Consider the following 21773-nt stretch of genomic DNA (forward strand, 5'->3'; position numbering starts at 1 on the left):
GTTGATAACACATGTCCAGTGTAGACAAGCTTGGAGATAGATGGGAGTAAACAAGTCATTTAACCTTTCTATGGACCTCTGTTTCCCCATCTCTCCCAATTTAGAATCTGGGGTACAGTCTGGCTACAGGACACTGGTTCGCAACCTGTCAGTACATTAGAATCACCCACAATGGTTTTAAAAAATAGAATACCAAACCCCGTCCAAGACTCCTGATCTAATTTTCGACGGGGAGGAGACTTAAGATGGATTTAAAATTACTGCCATAGGAGGTAGAGTCATAGCTTGGAAAACACTACACAAATATGCACCAATGCAGGGAAACAGGTTTTCAGTTTTCATAAAGTTGCCTTTTTTCCCACAGTGATCTGCTTTTTGAATTATTCTACAAGAAGTATATAGAATTCAGGAACAAAAATTGCAGTTGCTAAGGTAGAAGACTTTCTAGAATAAATAAATAAAGGTATTTTGATACTTTGGCAGATGGCCCAGAGCAACAGCACTTTGTTGATCATGGTTCCATAAAATTTCCACAACTCATCAGCCTGTATGACAAATGTTTTCTCTATTAATGGCATTTGCACTAAAATTCTTGTTGAGAAATTTGACTGTGACCATAGCCCATCTCCCACTAAGTAGCAATGACATTTTTAACTTGATGTTCCCCCTACCAATACTCTTATCATTCTAATTCTATTTAAATTCTCAAACTATCTATAGATAGTTGAGAGAGAAGACAGATCTCAAAGACATGCCTTTAATTCAAAGAGGCACACAGTCATGGACCAGAAAGACAATACTAGTCTTCTGGTTGAATGGCAATCATCCCAACAGTACAGAAGGAGGTTCCCTATTTGATCATGGTAAGCAGTGGGGTTGGGGCAGGAACAAAGATCTATTTGCAGGTGCTTTACATAGACTACCTCATTTTTAATCTTCCCTCTGTAGAAGCATATATTGTCTTCTCTTTACAGAGGAGTAAACTGAGCTTCAAAAGGGTAAGTAAGTTGCATAACACCCAGAATTAGAAAATGGAAGAACCAGATAAATCTAGGTCTTTCTGTTGCTAAAGCAAAACCTCTAGCTCTGTACCCTCTAATTTAGTTTTTATTTTAATCAGAGCTATTCATACCTATAATCTTAGTAACTTGAGTAGTTCTATAAGACAAGAAAAACAGTAGTCCACTACTTTCCCCTCCCTATTTCCTGCTACACCTTGGCAACAATTCTTTTGACTTATTCTTTTTTGTATTTATCTCTGTATCTCTAAATAACAGTTAATATTGTCACTACTGATTTTTCAGTTTTTGTCTCCCCATCATGGAAAATTAGGATTCAGTTCTCTTTAAACAACCCCTACTTCCTATTCTTCCCATTTCTCCAATACAGTCATATCTAACTTTTCATTAAAGGATTCAGCTTTTACATTCTTATTACTATGTAATGCTATGCACTGCTGAACAACATAATATACCATGGATGCTGTTCCTTTCCTGAAAATTTTTTTCCCTGAAAATTTTTGTTTGCTTTGTTTCCTATTACCACTAACGGAACTCTTCAACACATTCAGACACTTCAGGTATTCTGCCTCTTTAGAAGAATCACTTTGTAAGCTTTCTGGCTTGCCCCAATCTAGACTAGTTGCTCTCTATGCCTGATGGAAAACTTTCATGTTGGGACCTTCTTTACCTTGAATTTGGGGATACCCTTTGTCCATCTTTCTCTAATTGAATCCCTCATTTTCGGTCTCCCAAATCTTTTCTTGTTTTATATCCTCATGTGGTGATGCAAATCCTCCAGCAGCTTCCTAAGAAAGTGTTTGGGAAGTAAATTTTTTGAGGCTTTGCGTAACTGAAAGTATCTTTACCTTCTGACTTAACTGATAGTTTGGCCAGATTAAGAGTTCTAGGTTAGAAATAATTTTTCCTCAGAATTCTGAAAGCTTTGCTATGCTGTCTTCTAGCTTCTGTTTATTTTTATTGAAGATCAGATTTATTTTGATTCCTGATGTTGGACGAGTCTCGCTCTGTTGCTCAAGGCTGGAGTGCAAGGGCATGATCTCGGCTGACTGCACCCTTCACCTCCGGGGTTCAAGTGGCGATTCTTGTGCCATAGCCTCCACAGTAGCTGGGATTACAGGCGTGTGCCACCACACCTGGCTAATTTTTGTATTTTTAGTAAAGACTGGATTTCACCATGTTAGCCAGGCTGGTCTTGAACTCCCAACCTCAGGTGATCTGCCCACATCAGCCTCCCAAAGTGGTTGGATTATAGGCCTGAGCCACTTGTGCCTACCATTAACCGATTTTTTTTTCTCTTTGAAAACTATTAGGATTTTTTTTTTTCTCTCTTTATCCCTAGGATTCTGAAATTTCAGGACCATACCTGGCCATGAACTATTTATATCATAGCAATAGGTGTTTGGTGGGCCTTTTTAATCTGGAAATTCATCCTTCAGTTCCTGGAAATTTTCTTGAAAATTTTTTGGGGCAATTTCTTTCCTTTTGTATTCCTTTCTGGGACTTCTACTATTTGGGTGTTGAATCTTCTGTACTGGTTCTGTAATTCTCCTTACTCCTCCACCCCTTTTAAAATGAACTTCTCTTCTTATTTCATAGTGAGAAAGAAAAACTTTTAATGTAAGGAGTACAAACCCCTTTTAACTATCAGGCCCAGAGAGGCACTGAAATGTGAGTGTGTGACAGCAGTCATGTCTCACTCTCCCCTGTAAACTAAATAACCCTCTTGAAGCCAACTACTATGTGATGCTAAGTAGTCATAAAATGCCATATATTAGATACCATAACTCATACCCTATAGTTCAACAATGTATAATCACTAATCAATGTTATTTCTGTAAACCAATGAGAACTCCTATCAAGTAATTCAGCCCATTCCTTGTCCTCTTTTGCCTTTAAAAACCGGGTTGCAACGAAGGCCAAAGGAAGCACTCCCCAAGGCAACCTGGAAGTGTGTCCCATGGAGCAGCTGCCCTCAACCTTTACCTGAATAAACTCCCTATATTTATTTTGCCTCAGTTTCATTAGGTTGATAATAGATACAATATCTTAAGTCTGCTGTCTTTGGCAGCCATTATTATGCTGTCAAATGATAGCCAACCAATCCTGGATAAAGTAGTAATCAAGGTTAGTGGTGCTTCTGAAGCTGCACTGAGGCTGAGAGTGTCTCAGTCAAACGATATTCTACCTCCAATTGCCTGTTCAACCAGAACATCTGAACTCTGATCAGTTTTACACACACACACACACACACACACATTCCACGTTGGAAGAGAATCAAAGGCTTAAAGGCAGAATTTTGGTCATCTTCACCCCAGGATGATTAGTAATTCTTTAGTAAGGTCTACTATTTTGTAGGTGGTAGAGACAAATGTGAGTAATTTGGGAGACAGGCAAGGCCCCTCTGCTGGGTTTCCCCAATTGCTGAGCCTATTCTGTTTCTGGGTAAATGTTCTGCCAGAGTTCACACTTGCGGTGAGAGACCAACTCAAATCTAAAGCAGTTTCAGGATGGGGAAAGGAAATCACCTTGAGTAACTGCTACCCCTTCCACTTTACTCTAGAAAAGAAAACCACCAGCCTTTCCCAACCCCTTGGGCTATGAATAATAAAAGGAGTTCATACTCTTGTTTCAGAAAAGTTGCTACTGTAGCACATGAAGAGGTGAATCAGTGAATGACAAACACAATCTAATTTTTTTTTTTTTTTTTTTTGAGACAGAGCCTTATTCTGTCCCCGCTGGCTAGAGTGTAGTGAGTGTGGTAGTGCAATCATAGCTCACTGTAGCCTAGACTCCTCACCTCAAGCAATCCTTCTACCTCAGCCTTCTGAGTAGTTGAGATTTTAGGCATAAAGCCACTGTGCCCCACTACATCTTGTCTTTTCTGTATCTTAGCTATATGTTTGCCTTCTCACCCACAAAAAGCATCAGGAACAAAAAAACAAATCAGTAAACAACATGGCATATACACATAAATAAGGCATCTTCTCTTTTGGATGGTTAGGAAGACCTTTAAAGGTCTCAGAAATATTGTGTGTTTTCCATACCTGAAGAAAGGAAATTGAAGAGAACTGTCACTACTCACATTTACTTATGATCATTTTCCACTTTTAAGGAGTGATACAACACAAGCAGCCAACACCCCAACTGACAATTTGCATTTCTATTCTCTTTCTACATTGTAAGCTTTTGTCATGAATATACCCATAGCATATTGCACTATACTGTTTCTGTGCTCCACCTAGCCAGCTGTTATAATAGAAACCTTACATACCATAAATCCAGCAGTGTTAGAATTTGAATTTTGTATTTTTCCATAAGCTGGCTGGCTAAATGCAATAGGACAAACAAGATAATCTCACTGGTTAAACCCAAAGCTCCTCATTACATGTTCTCCATTTTGCTGGATGTTAGAATTTGGTGAAATTTTCTACGCTATCTTGCAAGAGCTAAAAGATTTCACAAAGACCACACCCATGAGTCTCAGTTTGGCCTTACTTCCTTTTTTTCTCCAGTAATACTTCTTTCTCTGAGACTACTTATCAAATGTTATGGGTTTAAGTGCACAACTAAACAGTATAACACCAAAAGGGAAAGTAGGCATGTGATATTCTCCTCCTCTGGGATGAACATAAACATGGCACTGCTCAGTTGGCTGTGCTCGATTCAGTAATCTTTAAGGGGTATCCTCTCCTCTGCGTACGGGCAATGTTAGAATCTAAAGATGGAGGAGAGAGGATGCAAATTTTAAAACAGTTAATAATTAAAACTCTCTTATTATAAATCATATAAAGAAGTACCCTGCATAATAATCACGGATGAGGGAACTAGAAGAGAAAGTCAGTAGTCAGTATGGGGAGGTGTAGAGGAGGAGTAGGATTGTATGGGAAGGAACATGTATTACAATCCTCTAGAATTTGTGAGATTTTAATGTTTATCAGAAAGGAAATATGAATTTTTAAAGGTTGAGAAATAACAATATCAAGGGAAAGGCATTCTACTTTTGGGATTCCAAATACTTGAGGTTATGAAATCACATTCCAGTAAATTCCACACAATAAATGGTTATGAATAGTAAAACCACTTGAATATCTCACAATAACAGTTGATGTGCTGACTGGTTCCAAAAATCTTTCTTCAAGCAATTAAAAAATATATATCCTTTATTTTGAAAGAATCTAACTAAGTCTCTAACTTCTGTCTCTTATAGCAAGTCACTCTCTGGCAAAATTATTACCTGATTGGGTCGTTTTGCTATTGTCCAGCAAAACAATCAATATTTGTCCAGCAAATATTTCAAAGACTCATAACTTCAACTTGCTAAGTAACCATCAAAATGGAACTCATATTAGTTTTCTTTGTCTACTCAATCTCCATTAATTCCTTACTGTAATGACTTAGAAGACTTTGTTTTCAATGTTAGCAATCTATTTTCAGTAGACCCTTCTTTTTTGCAAAGAAAAATTATCGATGTTAAGTAAAAGCTATTACAGATCATTAGTACTCAAACTGTTTACTCTCATAACTTACTACTAATAATTACCATTTGTAGAGAATATATCTCTGAAGGTAAAAAGTTACTGTCCAGGAAATTTTCCATGAGACAAACAATTGCCACTATTTACTTCTGAAACTCTTTTGCTTAAGAAAAATAAGTCCCTTTAAAAATTTTTTTGGACTGCACAGCAACGTGAATGCATTTAACACTGAACCACATAGTTTAAAAAGGGTAAGATGGTAAATTTTATGTTATGTGAATTTTACCACTATTTAAAAAGCTTTTATAGATTAGGAATTGGAAAATGTGACACATGTACTACACAGGTCCCAAAGCTTTGCTTTCAGTTGCATAGGGCGTAGTACCAGTCCCTCTCAACTTATTTGAACAGTGGCCAAATACTGCACCTAGTTTAAAAGACTCTGAAAATTAATTAACCACTCACTGAAAAGGTAGTTCATTTCATATTAATGTCATCCCTTCCTGAAAGTAATCATAATCTTGGTTCTGAACTATAAGAGATTTTTGTTACGTATCTAAATAATAGATTCCTCTTTCCCTGTATTCATGATTCAAAACCATGGCAGCAAGCATAGGAGATAGCAGGTGGGAAATGGCAGCCACAGCATAAATTCTACAGAAAATAGAAACTAAAACTAGGCTTTACATAACCGAACATAAACAAACTGCAATTAAACCATAATATTTATGTTTATAAGGTGTTAGAAAACAAAAAGGATAAATAGTAGTAACAGTCAATCAGCTAATGCATACCATCAAAATAGTGAAGCTTTATGTCAACAGGCTATTTTTATTTACCATTTGCTTTTGGACAACGGGTATGGTTTTAAAAAAACATGTAGTCGTTCTTCATCACAGGACGAGTCCCCAATTACTTTTGCTATAATAGCCCATAAATGGAAATAAATACTCAAGCATTCACATAATGCCTGCATCCTAGTGTAAATAACACTTGAGTGTCTGTAGGTATCCTCCATAGTTCACAGATGCAAACTGCTAAATTACATTACCTGTCTCAGGTCATATTTTTGAAGGCAATCAAAAAGCATTTGAAATAATCATTTATAAAAGTCTATTAAAGATTACTTACACTATTATCTATACATTAACGGTAAACTACTAGTCAAGTAAAAAGGTGGGCTTTTGTTAGATAATAGCAGTGCTCCATGTACATGCACATACCTGAACTGTGCTAATGATTTTCACTTCATATTAAATAAGTTTAACCATGTTAAGCTTGTATATTTTTCACCTGCTCATTTTGAAACTCTCTGTAGGATTTGGCTACAGTAAAATGTCAGCTTGGTTATTACCTTTAAAATAAGAAATTTCCCGGCAAAATTGGGAAGCTAGTGACAACAAAGTGAAACTGATACTTTCCCAGTTGAGTTTCACTCTTGGTTTCTTTCAGGGCATAGACAAACCTGTCTATGTAGAAACAATACCATTGCTTCTGTAACATAACTGCAAAAGGGAAGATAAAGAATAGCAAGACATTTTACTTAACAGCCTCAGCCTACCTATAGCATATTTCCTTGCCCAGGAGAAAAAGAGTTGTGTGGCGGGGGGAAATAACCAGGATCAGTACAGCAGCCATGCTTTAGTTCTTGACATTACTGGTGTCCCAGACTCTTTCATTTAATTGTATTTACTCCAAGGGGTGTTTGTTTGTTCTGGACCATTTTGCTGAATATTGTTGCTGTCTTGAGAACAATGTACTCTCAGACCTAGATGGTTTCATGAGTGAATTATTTCAAACCTTCAAAGAAGAGAGTTCTTTGGCTATTTAAACTACATCAGAGTAGGGAAGAGGAACTCTTCCCAGTTCTTTTTAGGAAACCAGCATAACCTTGACATCAAAACCTAGCAAAGATAACAAAAAAGTGAGTATAAAATGAATCTCAATTATTGATTTTAAATAAAAATGCTACCAAAGGAACCAATATATACTTAAACACTACACCATGACCGAGTGTAAGATTGGTTCACAAACTGGAAATATACTAAAATAATTCACTATCTTATTAAGTCAAAGATGAAAAGTACCTACAAATGTTATGATAGATGTCAAAAAGCCATTTGACAAAATCCAACTTCCATTCCTGATTTAAAAAAAAAAGTTAATAAGTAATGAAGAGACATTATCTTAACACGACAAGAAATATATATACATACCAAATGAATACCCAGTATCTATCATTCAAAATTGTTCTCAAAGTGCTAGCTAATGCAATAGACCCTCCCCATCTCCAGTAGCAAAAATGACTTTGGATATAATCCAAATAGTTCTCTGTAAATATCATTTGCTAGAAATATTAAACTTTCATGATAAATAGAATGTATTAGAAATTAATGGTAACTTCATATTTAACAGTGACATAGTAAAAACATCCCCAAACTAAGAAACAAGATAAAAGATGGCCAGAATCACTATTATTATTTACCACTGTTCTGGGGAAGCCAGCAATTCATCAAAGCAAAGAAAGAAGGAGATAAGATTATTATAATTAGATTATTGTTTTCCTAGAAAATTCAAGTGTAACAATTTATTAAAACTAATAAATTTAGAAAGTTGGCCAGATACATAAACACTCATCTACATACTAGTCACAAAATATAAAAAAAAAGGTTAAATCCCAAAAAGATTATTTTAATGAAGTATTAACAGTTTATTTTAAATTTTATCTCAAAAATAATGCAATTATGTTCAAGAAAATTTGGAAAAGGAAAAATGAAGAGGGACTTGTCCTATGAATTACTAGAAAATGTAATGTCAAAGCAGATTGGTATTTGTAAAGAAAGAGACAAAAAGATAAAAGCAACAGATAAGTCTAAAGAAAAATGCATGTACACATGGGAATTTACTATATTAAGGAAGTATTTCTAGTCAGTTGGGAGAGAAATGATTTCAACAAATGATTTCAGGAAAAATGGCTGCCCATTCATAAAAAAAAGTTAAATCCTTATCATATACACTATACAAAAATAATTTTCAGGTGTTTTAATGAGTAAATCATAAAAAGAGAATTGACAGTATAGGAGCAGATTTTAAGAATTTTTGAGTGGGGATGACCTTCTTATATGAGATTAAAAACCTGGGCATTTTAAACCAAAGCATTGATAATTCTTGAAAATATTTGCTATATTTCATAAAGGATTAATAAATCTGTATTCTAATGAGTAACAGATAATTTTGAAGAATATTGGGCAATATATATGGGCAGGACGTAGTAAATGATAGTTAACTATAATTTGGTACATCTACACAATGCAATACCATGCTGACATTACAATAAAACAGAGCTACATATGGCAAGGCTTTCACTATATGTATATATTTAATCTGAAAGAGATTACAGAACAGTATGCATAATCTCATTTTCATAAGAAGGTGAAATAACATGATTATGCACATACAGGAAAGATGTGGAAGGCTTGGATTACATATCATTGGGGAGAGGCCTGAGAAGGATCTCACTTTCTGCTTTATATATAGTTGTATTATTTGCGAGTCCCTCCTTTCTCAAATGAGGACACAGTACTTTTTAACAGAATACACTGCTTGCTTCTCTGCTACCTCTTATTTGAGTGTATTCCAACTGCGATAGGCAGGCAGCTCGTTTTCTTTTCCTTCAATTTCATGTCACTTCTTCACTTCCTTTACTACCATCTCTCCCTTATTATAACTTATCAAAAGCATCTCCTGTGAGGTGAGATAAACACCACTTTACATAGCAAAGCTGCTTTACTTTTGCTCGTTACAGCATAGCAATAAAAGCACAGCTCTTCTTTGATTATCCTCCCCCTTTCTACTTCTTGACAAGCACAGGTTTTTTTGCCTGTAACTCGGTGCTCGTCATTTTATACCGGCGTTGGGACTCTACCTAACGCCTGGGTTCCCACTGCAGGCGGGGTTTGCTTCTGTTCTTTTTGCCTTGGCCACCCACTCCCTCCGTGACCGTCTGGGAAGTTACCCAACTTCTCATTGACCAGGCTATGATGACACCCCACAGGAAGGCAGAGGGGAATTGTGCAACCACCTTGGGAAAACAACAGAAAGAACCAATTAAGTTTTCGAAAGAGTAACCACGATAGTACTTGATTCTAGGAGGCAGTCCCTCTCTCAAAGGCAAGTCAGGGACGCTCCTGGCGAGTCCACTGCTCATCTCGACATGGCAGGCCCTGCCACTCCCATTTCCCGGGCAAAGCAACCGGGACGAGTCCCTCCCTTGAAGCCGTTGGGGCAGGGGCCGACGATGCTATGCTGGCATCGCGGGCTCGGAAAACCCCCGCCGAGTCCGCTCGGGAGGAAGTACTCGCGTGGTTTCTCCTGCACAAAATCCCCAAACTGCAAATTGGTCGTCTTCGCTGCTCCTCGGCTTCTCTCCCTGCGGCTCCCCTACTGTCAGCGCGTCTCTCTCGCTCACGCACACAAATTCTCTGTCACCGTGCTGACGGATTCGGACCCACCAATTCATAAAGTTTCTTACTCACACAATCCAGGGTTTCGGCTACGCTCCCTCTCGCGTCAGGTCGCCGGCGACCGGCCGAGTGACTCCAACCGGAAGTTGCTTTTTGTTCCAGTTCAGAGGGCAGCGCCTGCGCGCAGAGCCATTAACTCTTCTTCCACCCGGCAAGGCCAGGCTAGGGCCCTTCCACCCTGCCCCGCCCAGTCCAGGGCTCCTCTGCCCCGCCCCTCCCCGCCCCGTCCAGCCAAGTCCCCGCCTCTTAGGGAAAGTAAGGCAGCCGAGGAAGGGAATCCTATGTGAAGTTTAAAGGTCACTTGCGGGTCTTTGCTAGATTTTTTGCCAAACAATAAATAACCGATAAATAAATAACCACTAAATAAATGACATCAAACTATATATGAGTTAAACTACACAAGAATCACCTGAGAAACAAGATGTAGTTTCACCAACCTACTCCTACAGGTTTCATTTCAGAGCAACTGGGGTGAAGCCTAGGAACATGCATTTTCAACAGATCCTCGTGAATGTATGTAATTAAAGGTTGTTAAAGTCCACACTCTGAGAAACACTACATATACGCATACCCATTTGGTTTCTCCCCAACTAATAATATTTTTCACTAAATGTACTTGTTAAAAAGGAATGGCCGGAGATGGAGGTACAACTTTATTAGAAATTTTCCCACGAATTAAGACTTCCCCATTATTCCAATTCCTAGCCATGTATGAATATTCTCTAAGATTCAAATCTTAGATACGGCAAGAAAGATATCGTTTCCTTTTAGAGCAAGGGATGAGTGAGGTTCTGGCTGCCCCAATATCTCCCTATACTTCTGAATCATGGGATGTTTACACATCTTTCCTTAGGCTAAGGAAAACCTGCTAAGTTGAAGTGCATTTTGTCTAGTTATCTTGAATGTTGCTCTATACTTTTAAAAGTCAAAGCCTAAATATATTTGAAACAATCTTTTTAACAAACAGAAACTTCTCATCTATAACGTTTTGACCAGCTGAATAGTTTTCTTGTAATAAGTAATTGAGTTAAACATGACAACACAGTACTGCTTTAAAAAAATATTTTTAACTTTTTTTAAAGAGCAGTTTTATATTCACAGCAAAATTGAAAGGAATGTCCAAAGATTTTCCATATTTTTCTGCCTCTACACAAGCATAGCAGTTCCCCATTATCAACATCCCTTACCCTGATGTGATGAAAAAGCTGCTATAACTATCTGTGTGCAGGTTTTTTGTGTGGACATGTTTTCATCTCCTTTGGGTAAATACCAAGGAGTATGATTGCTGGATCATAAGGTAAGAGAATGTTTACTTTTGTAAGCAATTGCCAAATTGTCTTCCAAAGTGGATACCATTTTGCATTCCCACCAGGAATGAGTAAGAGTTCCCTGTTACTCCAAATCCTTGCCAGCATTTCATGTTGTTAAGTGTTCTGGATTTTGGCCATTCTAATAAGTCTGTGTGGTATTTCATTGTTGTTTTAATTTGCATTTCCCTGATGACATATGATGTGGAGGATCTTTTCATATGCCTATTTATTTGCCTCTGGTTTTCTTCTTTGGGGAGGTATTTGTAAAGGCCTTTGGCTCGTTTTTTAATCAGGTTGTTCTCCAAATGCTGAGTTTTAAGTGTTCTTTGTATATTTTTGATAACAATCCTTTATCAGATATGTCTTTTGCAAAAGTTTTCTCCTTGTCTGTGGCTTGGCTTTTCATTCTCTTGACAGTATCTTTTACAAAGCAGAAATTCTTAATTTTGATAAAGTCCAGTTTATTCAGCACTGCTTGAACAAATTAAATAGGATGCTTTGAAGATTTCTGATTGAAACAGTGGAATTTAGTAATATACTCAGAATCTAAAGCTGAATGCATAGGCATTTTGAAATATGGAGGTGCTAAAAACTTTGTATAAGGAAATAAGCTAGATATGCACATTTCTTAAATACATATTTTTCTCTCTTTCCACTCCTATGATGTAGTCATAAAAAGAAGTAGCTGCATAATTCCCCTATATGTGAAATCTGCATAAATGCTGGTAGAATTATTTTCTAAATAATGCTAAAATGGTATCAAACATTTTCTACTTCCTATAACGATTATTTTTAAGAATTTACATATAATACGTTTTATAAAGGTTAGAAATTGAGTTGAGACATTTATTTGAGGAATAATCTTTTTAAATAATGACATAATTTTATTGCAATTTTCTTTCCCTCAAATTATTACATACCTCAAGTTAGTGAGCAGTGATGTGGCATTGGAGGTTGGGTATGGTGGGATAAAAATGGGGAACTGGCTGGGTGTGGTGCTCACACATGTAATCCTAACACTTTGGGAGACTGAACTGAGAGGATCACTTGAGCTCAGGAGTTTGAGATCAGCCTAGGCAACATAGTAAGACCACGTCTCTATTAAAAATAATAATAATAAATTAATTAATTAAAATAAAATGGGGGAATTGCAGGCCTTTTAAATATATTTTGGAATCTGGCCGGGCGCAGTGGCTCACGCCTGTAATCTGAGCACTTTGGGAGGCCAAGGTGCGCTGATCACTTAAGGTCAGGAGCTCAAGACGAGCTCGTCATTTTATACCGGCGTTGGGACTCTACCTAACGCCTGGGTTCCCACTGCAGGCGGGGTTTGCTTCTGTTCTTTTTGCCTTGGCCACCCACTCCCTCCGTGACCCTCTGGGAGGGTCACTGTTTCAACTAAAAATACAAAAATTAGCTGGATGTGGTGGTGCACACCTGTAATCCCAGCTATACGGGAGGCTGAGGCGGGAGGATTGTTTGAACCTGGGAGGCAGAGATTTCAGTCAGCTGGGATTGTGCCACTGCACTCCAGCCTGGGCAACAAAGAGAGACTCTCTCAAAAATATTTTAGAATCTAGTTTTAAAACTGCTTAATATTTTATTGAGAGTTCTGAATATAAATCTAGGGACAAAAACCTGCCAATATAAACACTTACTACAACTTGGAATGTCAGGTATGTTCTCAGTCAAATCTTTGATATGAAATATTACTATTAATGGAATCTGGTTGACTTCTGATTTACGATGACACCTGGACTGGCTGTTTATGTTGCAGACTCTCCAACTAAAATGCCTATGAAAAATCAGAAAAACATGAGAACTCATAATGGCCTCAGAAGGCAGACTGACAACTGACAACCAGGGCTACTGTGTATGGTTGAGTAGGCTGTCCTCACTTGCCAAGCCTTGCCTCCTTCAGCCTGTGTCTTCTCAGAGAGGTGCTTTTTCTAACTCACAGAAAGGTACCATAAGAGCAGCTGGAACCCTGTTGACAAACACCTTAATTCCAGAATTTGAGAATATTGCACTTATTGCAAGAACTGTGAAGCTGAAATGAACATGTACTTTTTTGCTGGAAGGCAAGCAAAGGCATTAGTATGGAAGATAGTAAGGAAGCTACCTGCCGTATGGCCCCTACTGGTAACTCCACTAGTATGTGTGACAGCTAAGAAGTATTTTACACCTCTTTGCCCTAATCTCTCCCTTTAGTACCTCTCTATATGACCCATTTTTTAGCTATGGCCTGGTAAATACCAGCAATATCCCAAAGGGAGTGGGTAGGTGTGATGCTCTGTATCTAAGCTTGTGAAGCTAATAATGAAAGGGGTTGGGCAGACAGAACTAGACATTTATTTCTCTGGGGTTTAGTTTTTTATATATGATTTTTATCAAGAAAAAAATGAATAATAATTTCTGATTAACCAAGAATTCTCCTCTTAACAGTAAAGTAACTAGCTAGTAAAGGTAAGGAGTCTCACCTCAGCCCAACACCCACAGTGACAAAGTTGAGAAATGTCAGCTTCAAGCCAAAAAGTTCGCTGTTGACTGTGCATGTCTATATGTCTTCCAGCTCAACATCTATGCTGAGGAACTAATAGCAATCAGAGAGATAATAAGAAGACCCAAGAACCAAAATCCACACATTCATGTAGTAAGAGTGACACAAGACTTGGAACGAGTAAATACAAGAGAAAGCATCCCTTTGAAAAGATTATGCTGTCTGAAAGAGAGTCTTTAAAATGCAAAGAAAGTGAATACTTTGGAAAATGATTTGCCGGAAGCAGAAGTATATTGAGAGACTCTGCTTTGTATTTTCTGTGCAAAAAGAGATGAAATATAAGCTATTAGACTAAGATAAGGAGGGAACTAAAGACAAGGTGAAATAAAACCAAAGTTGGATAAGTTAAGCTGTAAACAGAACATGCAATGGCAACATTCACATATAATTTGGACATAATCAAAGACAGAATCAATATTACAGAATAATAAATCAATGATTAGAGTAAAAGCTTGAAAAACTCTTTCAAACTATGAATGGAGAGTACAAATAGGTGACAACCATTAAGAGAAATGGCGGGAAGATTATGCTCCAACTTCTTCCTGAAGAAGAGATTGGGATAAATAGAACAGAGATGGCAACCACAGATATATCAGTACCTATCTGAAGTAATACTTTGAATCAATATAATACTTCCTAGAAATGAAAAGGACTCAGTGTGTTTTGAAATACATTAATGACCTATCATGTTAAAAATGTCACTATTAAATGCTCTATCAATTCATTAATTTACTCAGCAAATATTTTGGGAATATTTGCTATATGCTAAGAATTAGGGATAGAAGGATCACTAAGACACAGTCCTAGTGATCCTTAAAAGAACTTGGTGTCTGTAGTGGGTGACATACATACAAGAATCAGGCAATTATTATACAATGTGGTATTATGATATTACACTAGGGTAATATATAGTACTCTGAAAACACATTGGAAAGGACATAGTCCAGCCTTGAGAGGGAGAGGGAAGGCTTCTGGTATCTAAAGTATGGAAAAAGTTCTATAAGAATCTAGGTGGAAAAAAATAAATTAATTGCAAAGGAAAAAGAACCTAACTTGTCTTCAGCATTAAACTTCAAAAGCTGAATAGAACAACATCTACAGTTGCCTGGCAAAGATTTGACCTATAGCATCTGTTTACTCAAGTTATCATTCATTCAAGAAAAGGAAAACAAAGACATTCTCAGATACCTCAAGGTTCAAAATCATACCACCTATTTTCTGAAAGAATTGAAGATATACTTCCCTTAAGAAGGAGTCAAAATTAAAAACTCAAGAAAGGTGAAATTCTGCTATAAAATAAATAATAGAAAAAAATTGAAATAATTTAAACATAGATCAAGTAAAAACATGTTGCAATTACAAAACAATGAGAAAATGTAATTTTTGACACATAAGATACAAATTATTACCTAATAAATAATTTAATAATAACAATAATATGGTCACCATTTCCTGATTACAGCAACAAATATGCAGGTGGGTGGGATGGAGGTGGCAGGAAGTAAACGTGTTCTGTTATTTTACTCATTTTCTCATCTTCTACATATAGAAATAAGAAAATGATAGAATCTCATTCTAAGTATAGTAATTGAAGATGTATCATTTTAGTTGTTTTAACGTGAAGATAAATAACTACAAGTAGAATTTAAAAGTGTACACTTGTTTTTGGCCAGGCAGGGTGGTTCATGCCTGTAATCCCAGCACTTTGAGAGGTTGAGGCAGGCAGATCACTTGAGGCCAGGAGTTTGAGACCAGCCTGGCCAACATGGCAAAACCCCATCTTTACTAAAAATACAAAAATTAGCCAGGTGTCATGGTACACACCTGTAATCCCAGCTACTCAGGAAGCTGAGGGACAAGCATCATTTGAACCCAGGAGGCAGAGGTTGCAGTGAGCTGAGATGGCACCACTGCACTCCAGCCTGGGCAACAGAGTGAGACTGTCTCAAAAAAAAAAAGTATATGTTTAATTTTTATGTTAACAGAGGAAGACAGAAATGAAAACACTGTCTACATAATAAAAATTTAAGTCTTTTTTTTTTCTGGCATTTGAGCCCTGAGGCTGTGAGTCCCAGACTTGTGCTCTGAGGAATCCCAGAGCACCACGGAAAAAACACTGGATTTCTTTCTTTTTTTTTTTTAAAGAAAGAAAGAAAGAGAAAGAGAAAGCGGGAGAGAGAACAGGAGTCTTGCTCTATTGCCCAGGCTGGAATGCAATCTAAAAATAGGTATTAAAAACCTCTTTTATGCTGATAATTGTGCTTAACAGCGGAGACAGGAAGGAATAAGGGAAGAAAATAACAAACAAACAGCCAAACAATATTTCACTTAAGTCTGTGAAATGCTATGCAAATGCTGAAGAGTGATTTACTTCCAATTATGTGGTCACTTTCAAATAGGTGTAATGTGATACTGAGAAAAATGTATGTTTTGTGGACGTGGAGTGAAAAATTCTATAAATATTCACTGAGTTTACTTGTTCCAGGTCTGAGTTCAAATCATAGATGTCCCTGTTAATTTTCTATCTCGTTGATCCGTCAAATATTAACAATGTGATGTCAAAGTCTCCCGTTATTATTGTGCGGGAGTCCAAGGCTCTTTATAAGTCATTAAGAACTTGTCTTATGTATCTGGGTGTTCCTATATTGAGTGCATATATATTTATGATCATTGACTCCAGTTGTTGCATCGATCCTTTTACCACTACGTAATGTCCTTCTTTGTTTCTTTTAGCCTTTGTTACTATTAAAGTCTATTTTGTCAGAGACGAAAGTTACAACTCCTGTTTTTTCTTTTCTTTTTTTTTTTTACTCTTCATTTGATTGGTAAGTCTTCCACCAACCCTTTGTTTTGAGTCTTAGTGTGTCCTTGCTTATGAGATAGATCTGGATACAGCGTATCAATGGGTTTTGACTTTTTATTCAATTTGCCTGTCTGTGTCTTTGATTGGGGCATTTAATCCATTTAAATTTAGGATTAATATTGATATTTGTGAGTTTAATATTGTCGTTTAATGCTAGCTGGCTATTTTTCCCATTAGTTGATATAGATTCTTCATTATGGAGATACTCTACCTTTTGGTAAGTTTTTGGGATGACTGATACTGGTTGTTCCTTTCTGTGTATAGTGCTTCTTTCAGAAGCTCTTGTAAAGCAGGCCTGGTGGTGATGAAATCTCTGAATGCTTGCTTGTTCACGAAAAATTTTATGTTTCCTTCATTTATGAAGCTTAGTTTGGCTGGATATGAGATTCTGGGTTGAAAATTCTTTTCTTTGAGGATATTGAATATTGACCCCCACTCTCTTCTAGTTTGTAACGTTTCTGCTGAGAGATCTGCTGTGAGTCTGATAGGCTTCCCTTTATGGGTAACCTGACTTTTCTCTCTAGCTGCCCTTAGAATTTTCTCCTTTATTTCAACTCTGGTGAATTTAATGATTATGTGTCTTGGGGTTGCTGTACTTGAGGAATATCTTTGTGGTGTTCTCTGTATTACCTGGAGTTGAGTATTGTCCTGCCTTACCAGGTTAGGAAAGTTTTCCTGAATAATATCCTGAAGAATATTTTCCAGCTTGGATTCATTTTCTTCGTGACATTCAGGTACACCTATCAATCGTAAATTAGATCTTTTCACTTAGTCCTATATTTCTTGGAGACTTTGCTCATTCCTTTTTACTCTTTCTTCTCTAATCTTGTCTTCTCATTTCATAAAGTTGATCTTCGACCTCTGATATCCTTTCTTCTGCTTGATCAATTCGACTGTTAAAACCTGTGCATACTTCACAGAGTTCTCATATTGTATTCTTCAGTTCCATTAATTCACTTATATTCCTCTCTAAATTGTCTATTCTCCTTAGGATTTCGTCAAACCTTTTTTCAAAGTTCTTAGTTTCTTTACATTGGGCTAGAACATGTTCTTTTAACTCAAAGAAATTTCTTATTATCCACCTTCTGAAGCCTGATTCTGTTAATGGAACACACTCGTTCTCCATCAGGCCTTGTTCCCTTGTTGATGAGGAACTGTGATCCCCTGTAGAGGGAGAGGCATTCTGGTTTTGGGTATTCTCAGCCTTTTTACGCTGGTTTCTTCCCATCATTGTAAATTTATCCACCTGTTGTCTTTGTAATTACCGACTTTCAAATTATGTCTCTGAGTAGACGTCCAACTTGTTGATTCCCAGCACCGAAATCTGAGCAACCCACTGCTCCGGCTGAAACAATGGCATTAAGATTCATGGTGCTTTTCTGCCTGGGAATCTCCGGTCTGGCTTCCTTCTTGAGTACCTTTTTCAATCAGTTAAATAGGCGACTCTGCCTTCCCGGAGCTCCAAACGTTGACCAAAAGGGGACCCAGTCCTGTTTACTCTGCACCGGGAACCGCCGTGCCGGCCACAAGAGTCGCGCTGGCGACCCGTGAGGCTCCTCCGCTGGGAATCTCCTGGTCCGTGAGCAACAAAAATTCATCTGAAAGTGTGGTGTCCTCTCGTTCTCTGGGCTTTCACTGGGAGCTACAATCCTAAGCTGCTAGTAATCAGCTATCTTGGATCTCTCTCCAAAAATTTACAAGTCTTAATTCCCAACTTTCAATCAGTCACTCAATCAGGTATATCATGTGAGTAATCCTCTGCAGTATTTTTTAGCACACTTAACACTTTATGTTCCCATTGCCACTCTCTATCTCCATTCCTACCCCTTGTTCAAGCCACCATCAACTCATAGTTACCATGCTAGCCTCCTAATTGTTAGCCTCACTTTCTCCCTTGTCTGATTCTATGTTGTTATGTTTCTTTACCATCTACAACCATCAAATGTCTTCCCCCCACCTTTAGGATAAAACCCAAACTCTTACTCCTGGAATGAGGTGTCTTCCTAACTCTCCAGACTTACGTCTCGTTTTTCTTCCTGGTGATTTTGGGCCTCTTTTAATACCTCAAATGATACCTGTTTTGTCCTTTCAGTTATTTGCTACTTTATTCAGCCTAGAACATGTTTCCCTTATATTTAACCTGGTCTGTTGAGGCCTCTGCTGAAGGATATGATTCTAAGCTAGGCCACACTTGATTTCCTTTTCAGGTTAAGACTGTGGGCTCAGTTATGGGCTCCTGTTTCACCCTGTCCTTTCCCCTTTATGACATGCATTATGCTTGAAATTTCAAGATACATATTTGGATTTTTTAAGGTTAGGATAGTCTAATTGACTGATGTTAAAGAAACTTACACTGACTAGGCAGAGTCCTAGATTATCATTGCCTCCACAAAGGCAAGCTGCAGCTGAGAGAAGCTAAAGCATGATGATTGTAAGTGAGAGTTCTGTGTTAAAGCTGGCTCATTCATATGTTGGTATTGCCATTAACTAATCATATGACTTTACTAATCCTGTGCCTCAGTTTCTTCTCCTGTCAAAGGTTGAGTGTACTTGTACAATAAAATCATAAATGAATAAAACCTAGCCTACAGGAGTACTGCAGCAAATCCTAAGGTACTGGGTAATATAGACAATTCCTATAACTTAGTAGGTGGTTCTACATGCCATGCAGTTGATTTCTTTTTTTTTTTTTTTTTTTTTTTTTTTTTTGTGAGACAGGGTCTTGCTCTGTCACCAAGGCTGGAGTGCAGTGTCATGATCTTGGCTCATTGCAGCCTTGACTTCCTGGGCTCATGTGATTCTTCCACCTTATCTTCCTGAGTAACTGGGAGGGACTACAGGCATGCGCCATCATGCTTGGCTAATTTTTGTATTCTTTGAATATACAGAGTTTCACCATGTTTCCAAGGCTGGTATTAAACTTCTGAGCTCAAGTGATCCACCTGCCTCTGCTTCCCAAAGTGCTGGGATTACAGGTGTGAATTGGAATCACACCTAGCCTGATTTTTAATTTAAACAGTCATAATTATCACTTAAAGTATCTTTAAAAGTTCATACTGAGAAAGTCTATATATTGGACTTACTAGAAAAATACTTTCAATCAGTTGCCTTAAATACACCCAAAGAGCTAAAGAAAACCATGGACAAAGAACTAAAAGACATCAGGAAAATAATTTATGAACAAAAGGAGAATATCAAAAAAGTGATATAAATTATAAAACAGAACCAAATAGAAATTCTGGAGCTGAATGGTACAATAACAAATGGAAAATTAATTATAGGGGTTCAATAGCAGATTTCAGCAAGCAGAAGAAAGAGTCAGAGACTGTGATAAGATAGTTAATACCAAGCTTACCAACTATGCATTGTGGAAGTCTTGAAGGAGAAGTGACAGAACTGAAGCAGAAAAAATATTTCAAGAAACAATGTCTGAAAACTTCCCAATTTGATAAAAGTCTGAACCAGCTTATTCAAGTTGTTTAATTAACTCTAAGTAGAATGAACTCAAAGAAATCCACATTGAAGCACATTATAATCAAACTATCCTTTAGCTCTTTGGACATACTTAAGACAATTGACTGAAAGTCTTTTTCTAGTAAGCCTAATATCTAGACCTTCTCAGTGTGAACTTTTAAAGACATTTTAAGTGATAATTATGACTATTTATTTAAATTAAAAATCAACTGCATGTAGAATCACCCACTAAATGACACAAATTATTTATATTACCTAATATTTCTTGAGGTCCTTCTGTAGGCCAGGTCTTGTTCATACATTATTTCATTGTACAGATACTCTCAACTTTTGAGGCAATTTTTGAATTGAGGACAAAGAGAGAATATTGAAAGCATCAAGAAAGAAGTGACACATTATGTGCAAGGGATCATCAATAAGGTTAATAGCCAATTTTGCTTTGGAACTATGAAGGGCAGAAAACAGTAGAATGGCATATAAAAAGTGCTAGAAAAAAGTGTAAACCAATAATTCTATATCTGGCCAGACTATCCTTCAAAAATAAAGAAGAAATTAAGAAATTTTGAGATAAACAAAAGCAGAAGGAGCTTGTTGTTAGCAGAATTAGCCTAAAGAAATGATAAAGGGAGTCTCTCAGACTGACTACTAGGAGATAATTTGAGGTCACACAAATAAAGAACTTCAATAAAGACAACTACATAGGTAACTATATTACAGCTAGGATAATTATGTTTCGGTTTGTCACTCCTCTTTTTATTTCCTACACGATTTAAAAGGCAAATGCTTAAAAATAATTATAAATCTTCCACACAACTTATAAAGATATAATTTGTAACAATAACACATAAGGGGTGATTAAACTACCTATTAGTAGAGTTTTTATATGTTACTGAAACTAAGTTGGTATCAATTCAAATTAAGTTATTATAAATTTAGGTTGTTAATTGTAATTCACATGGTAATGACTAAGAAAATATTTTTTAAAATCACAAAAGAAAAAGAGAAGGGAATAAAATGGTATACCATGAAGAATAAGCTAAATACAAAATAAGACGGTATTGGAGGACATGAGGAATAGAAAAATGGCATAAAACATACAGAAATCAAATAGCAAAATGGCAGAAGACCCTCCTTATCAGTAATTACTCTAAATGTAGATGGATTAACCTCTTCAAGAGGCAGAGCTTGGCAGAATGGATAATACAGCATGATCAAATGATCAAACAATATGCTATCTGCATAGGACTTACTTTAGCTGCAAAGACCACTTGGTTAAAGTGAAATTATGGAAAAATATTTTTCATGCAAATAGTAACCAAAAGAGTGATGGCATGGCTATATTAATATTAAAGAAAATAGACTTTAAGTAAAAAAAAAAAAAAACAGTTACAAGAGACAAAGAAGGATATTATATATTGACAAAAACATTCATCAAGAAGATATAGCAGTTATACATATATATCCATCAAAGAACAGGGCCCCAAAATATATGAAAGAAACATTGACAGACTTGAAGGGAGAAATAGCCAGTACTACCATAGTCACT

General features: G+C 36.9%; 1 protein-coding gene across 3 annotated transcripts in view; it reads right to left on the reverse strand.

Annotated features, from left to right (window-relative positions):
• TANK (TRAF family member associated NFKB activator) overlaps window positions 1-21773 on the reverse strand; it is a 100521-nt gene that overhangs the window by 67611 nt on the left and 11137 nt on the right. The window contains exon 1 of one of the 3 annotated variants that reach the window (XM_012440564.2): window positions 10033-10142. The exons of the other annotated variants lie outside the window; for them this stretch is intronic. The gene's annotated coding sequence lies outside the window, so the exon portion shown is untranslated. Of the gene's footprint in view, window positions 1-10032; window positions 10143-21773 lie in introns of those variants that run through there. 3 annotated transcript variants of the gene reach the window in all.

The sequence above is a fragment of the Aotus nancymaae genome, unplaced genomic scaffold (genome assembly GCF_030222135.1).
Source record: "Aotus nancymaae isolate 86718 unplaced genomic scaffold, 86718_ANA_hifiasm-v0.15.2.pri h1tg000029l, whole genome shotgun sequence".
Lineage (NCBI taxonomy): Eukaryota > Metazoa > Chordata > Mammalia > Primates > Aotidae > Aotus > Aotus nancymaae.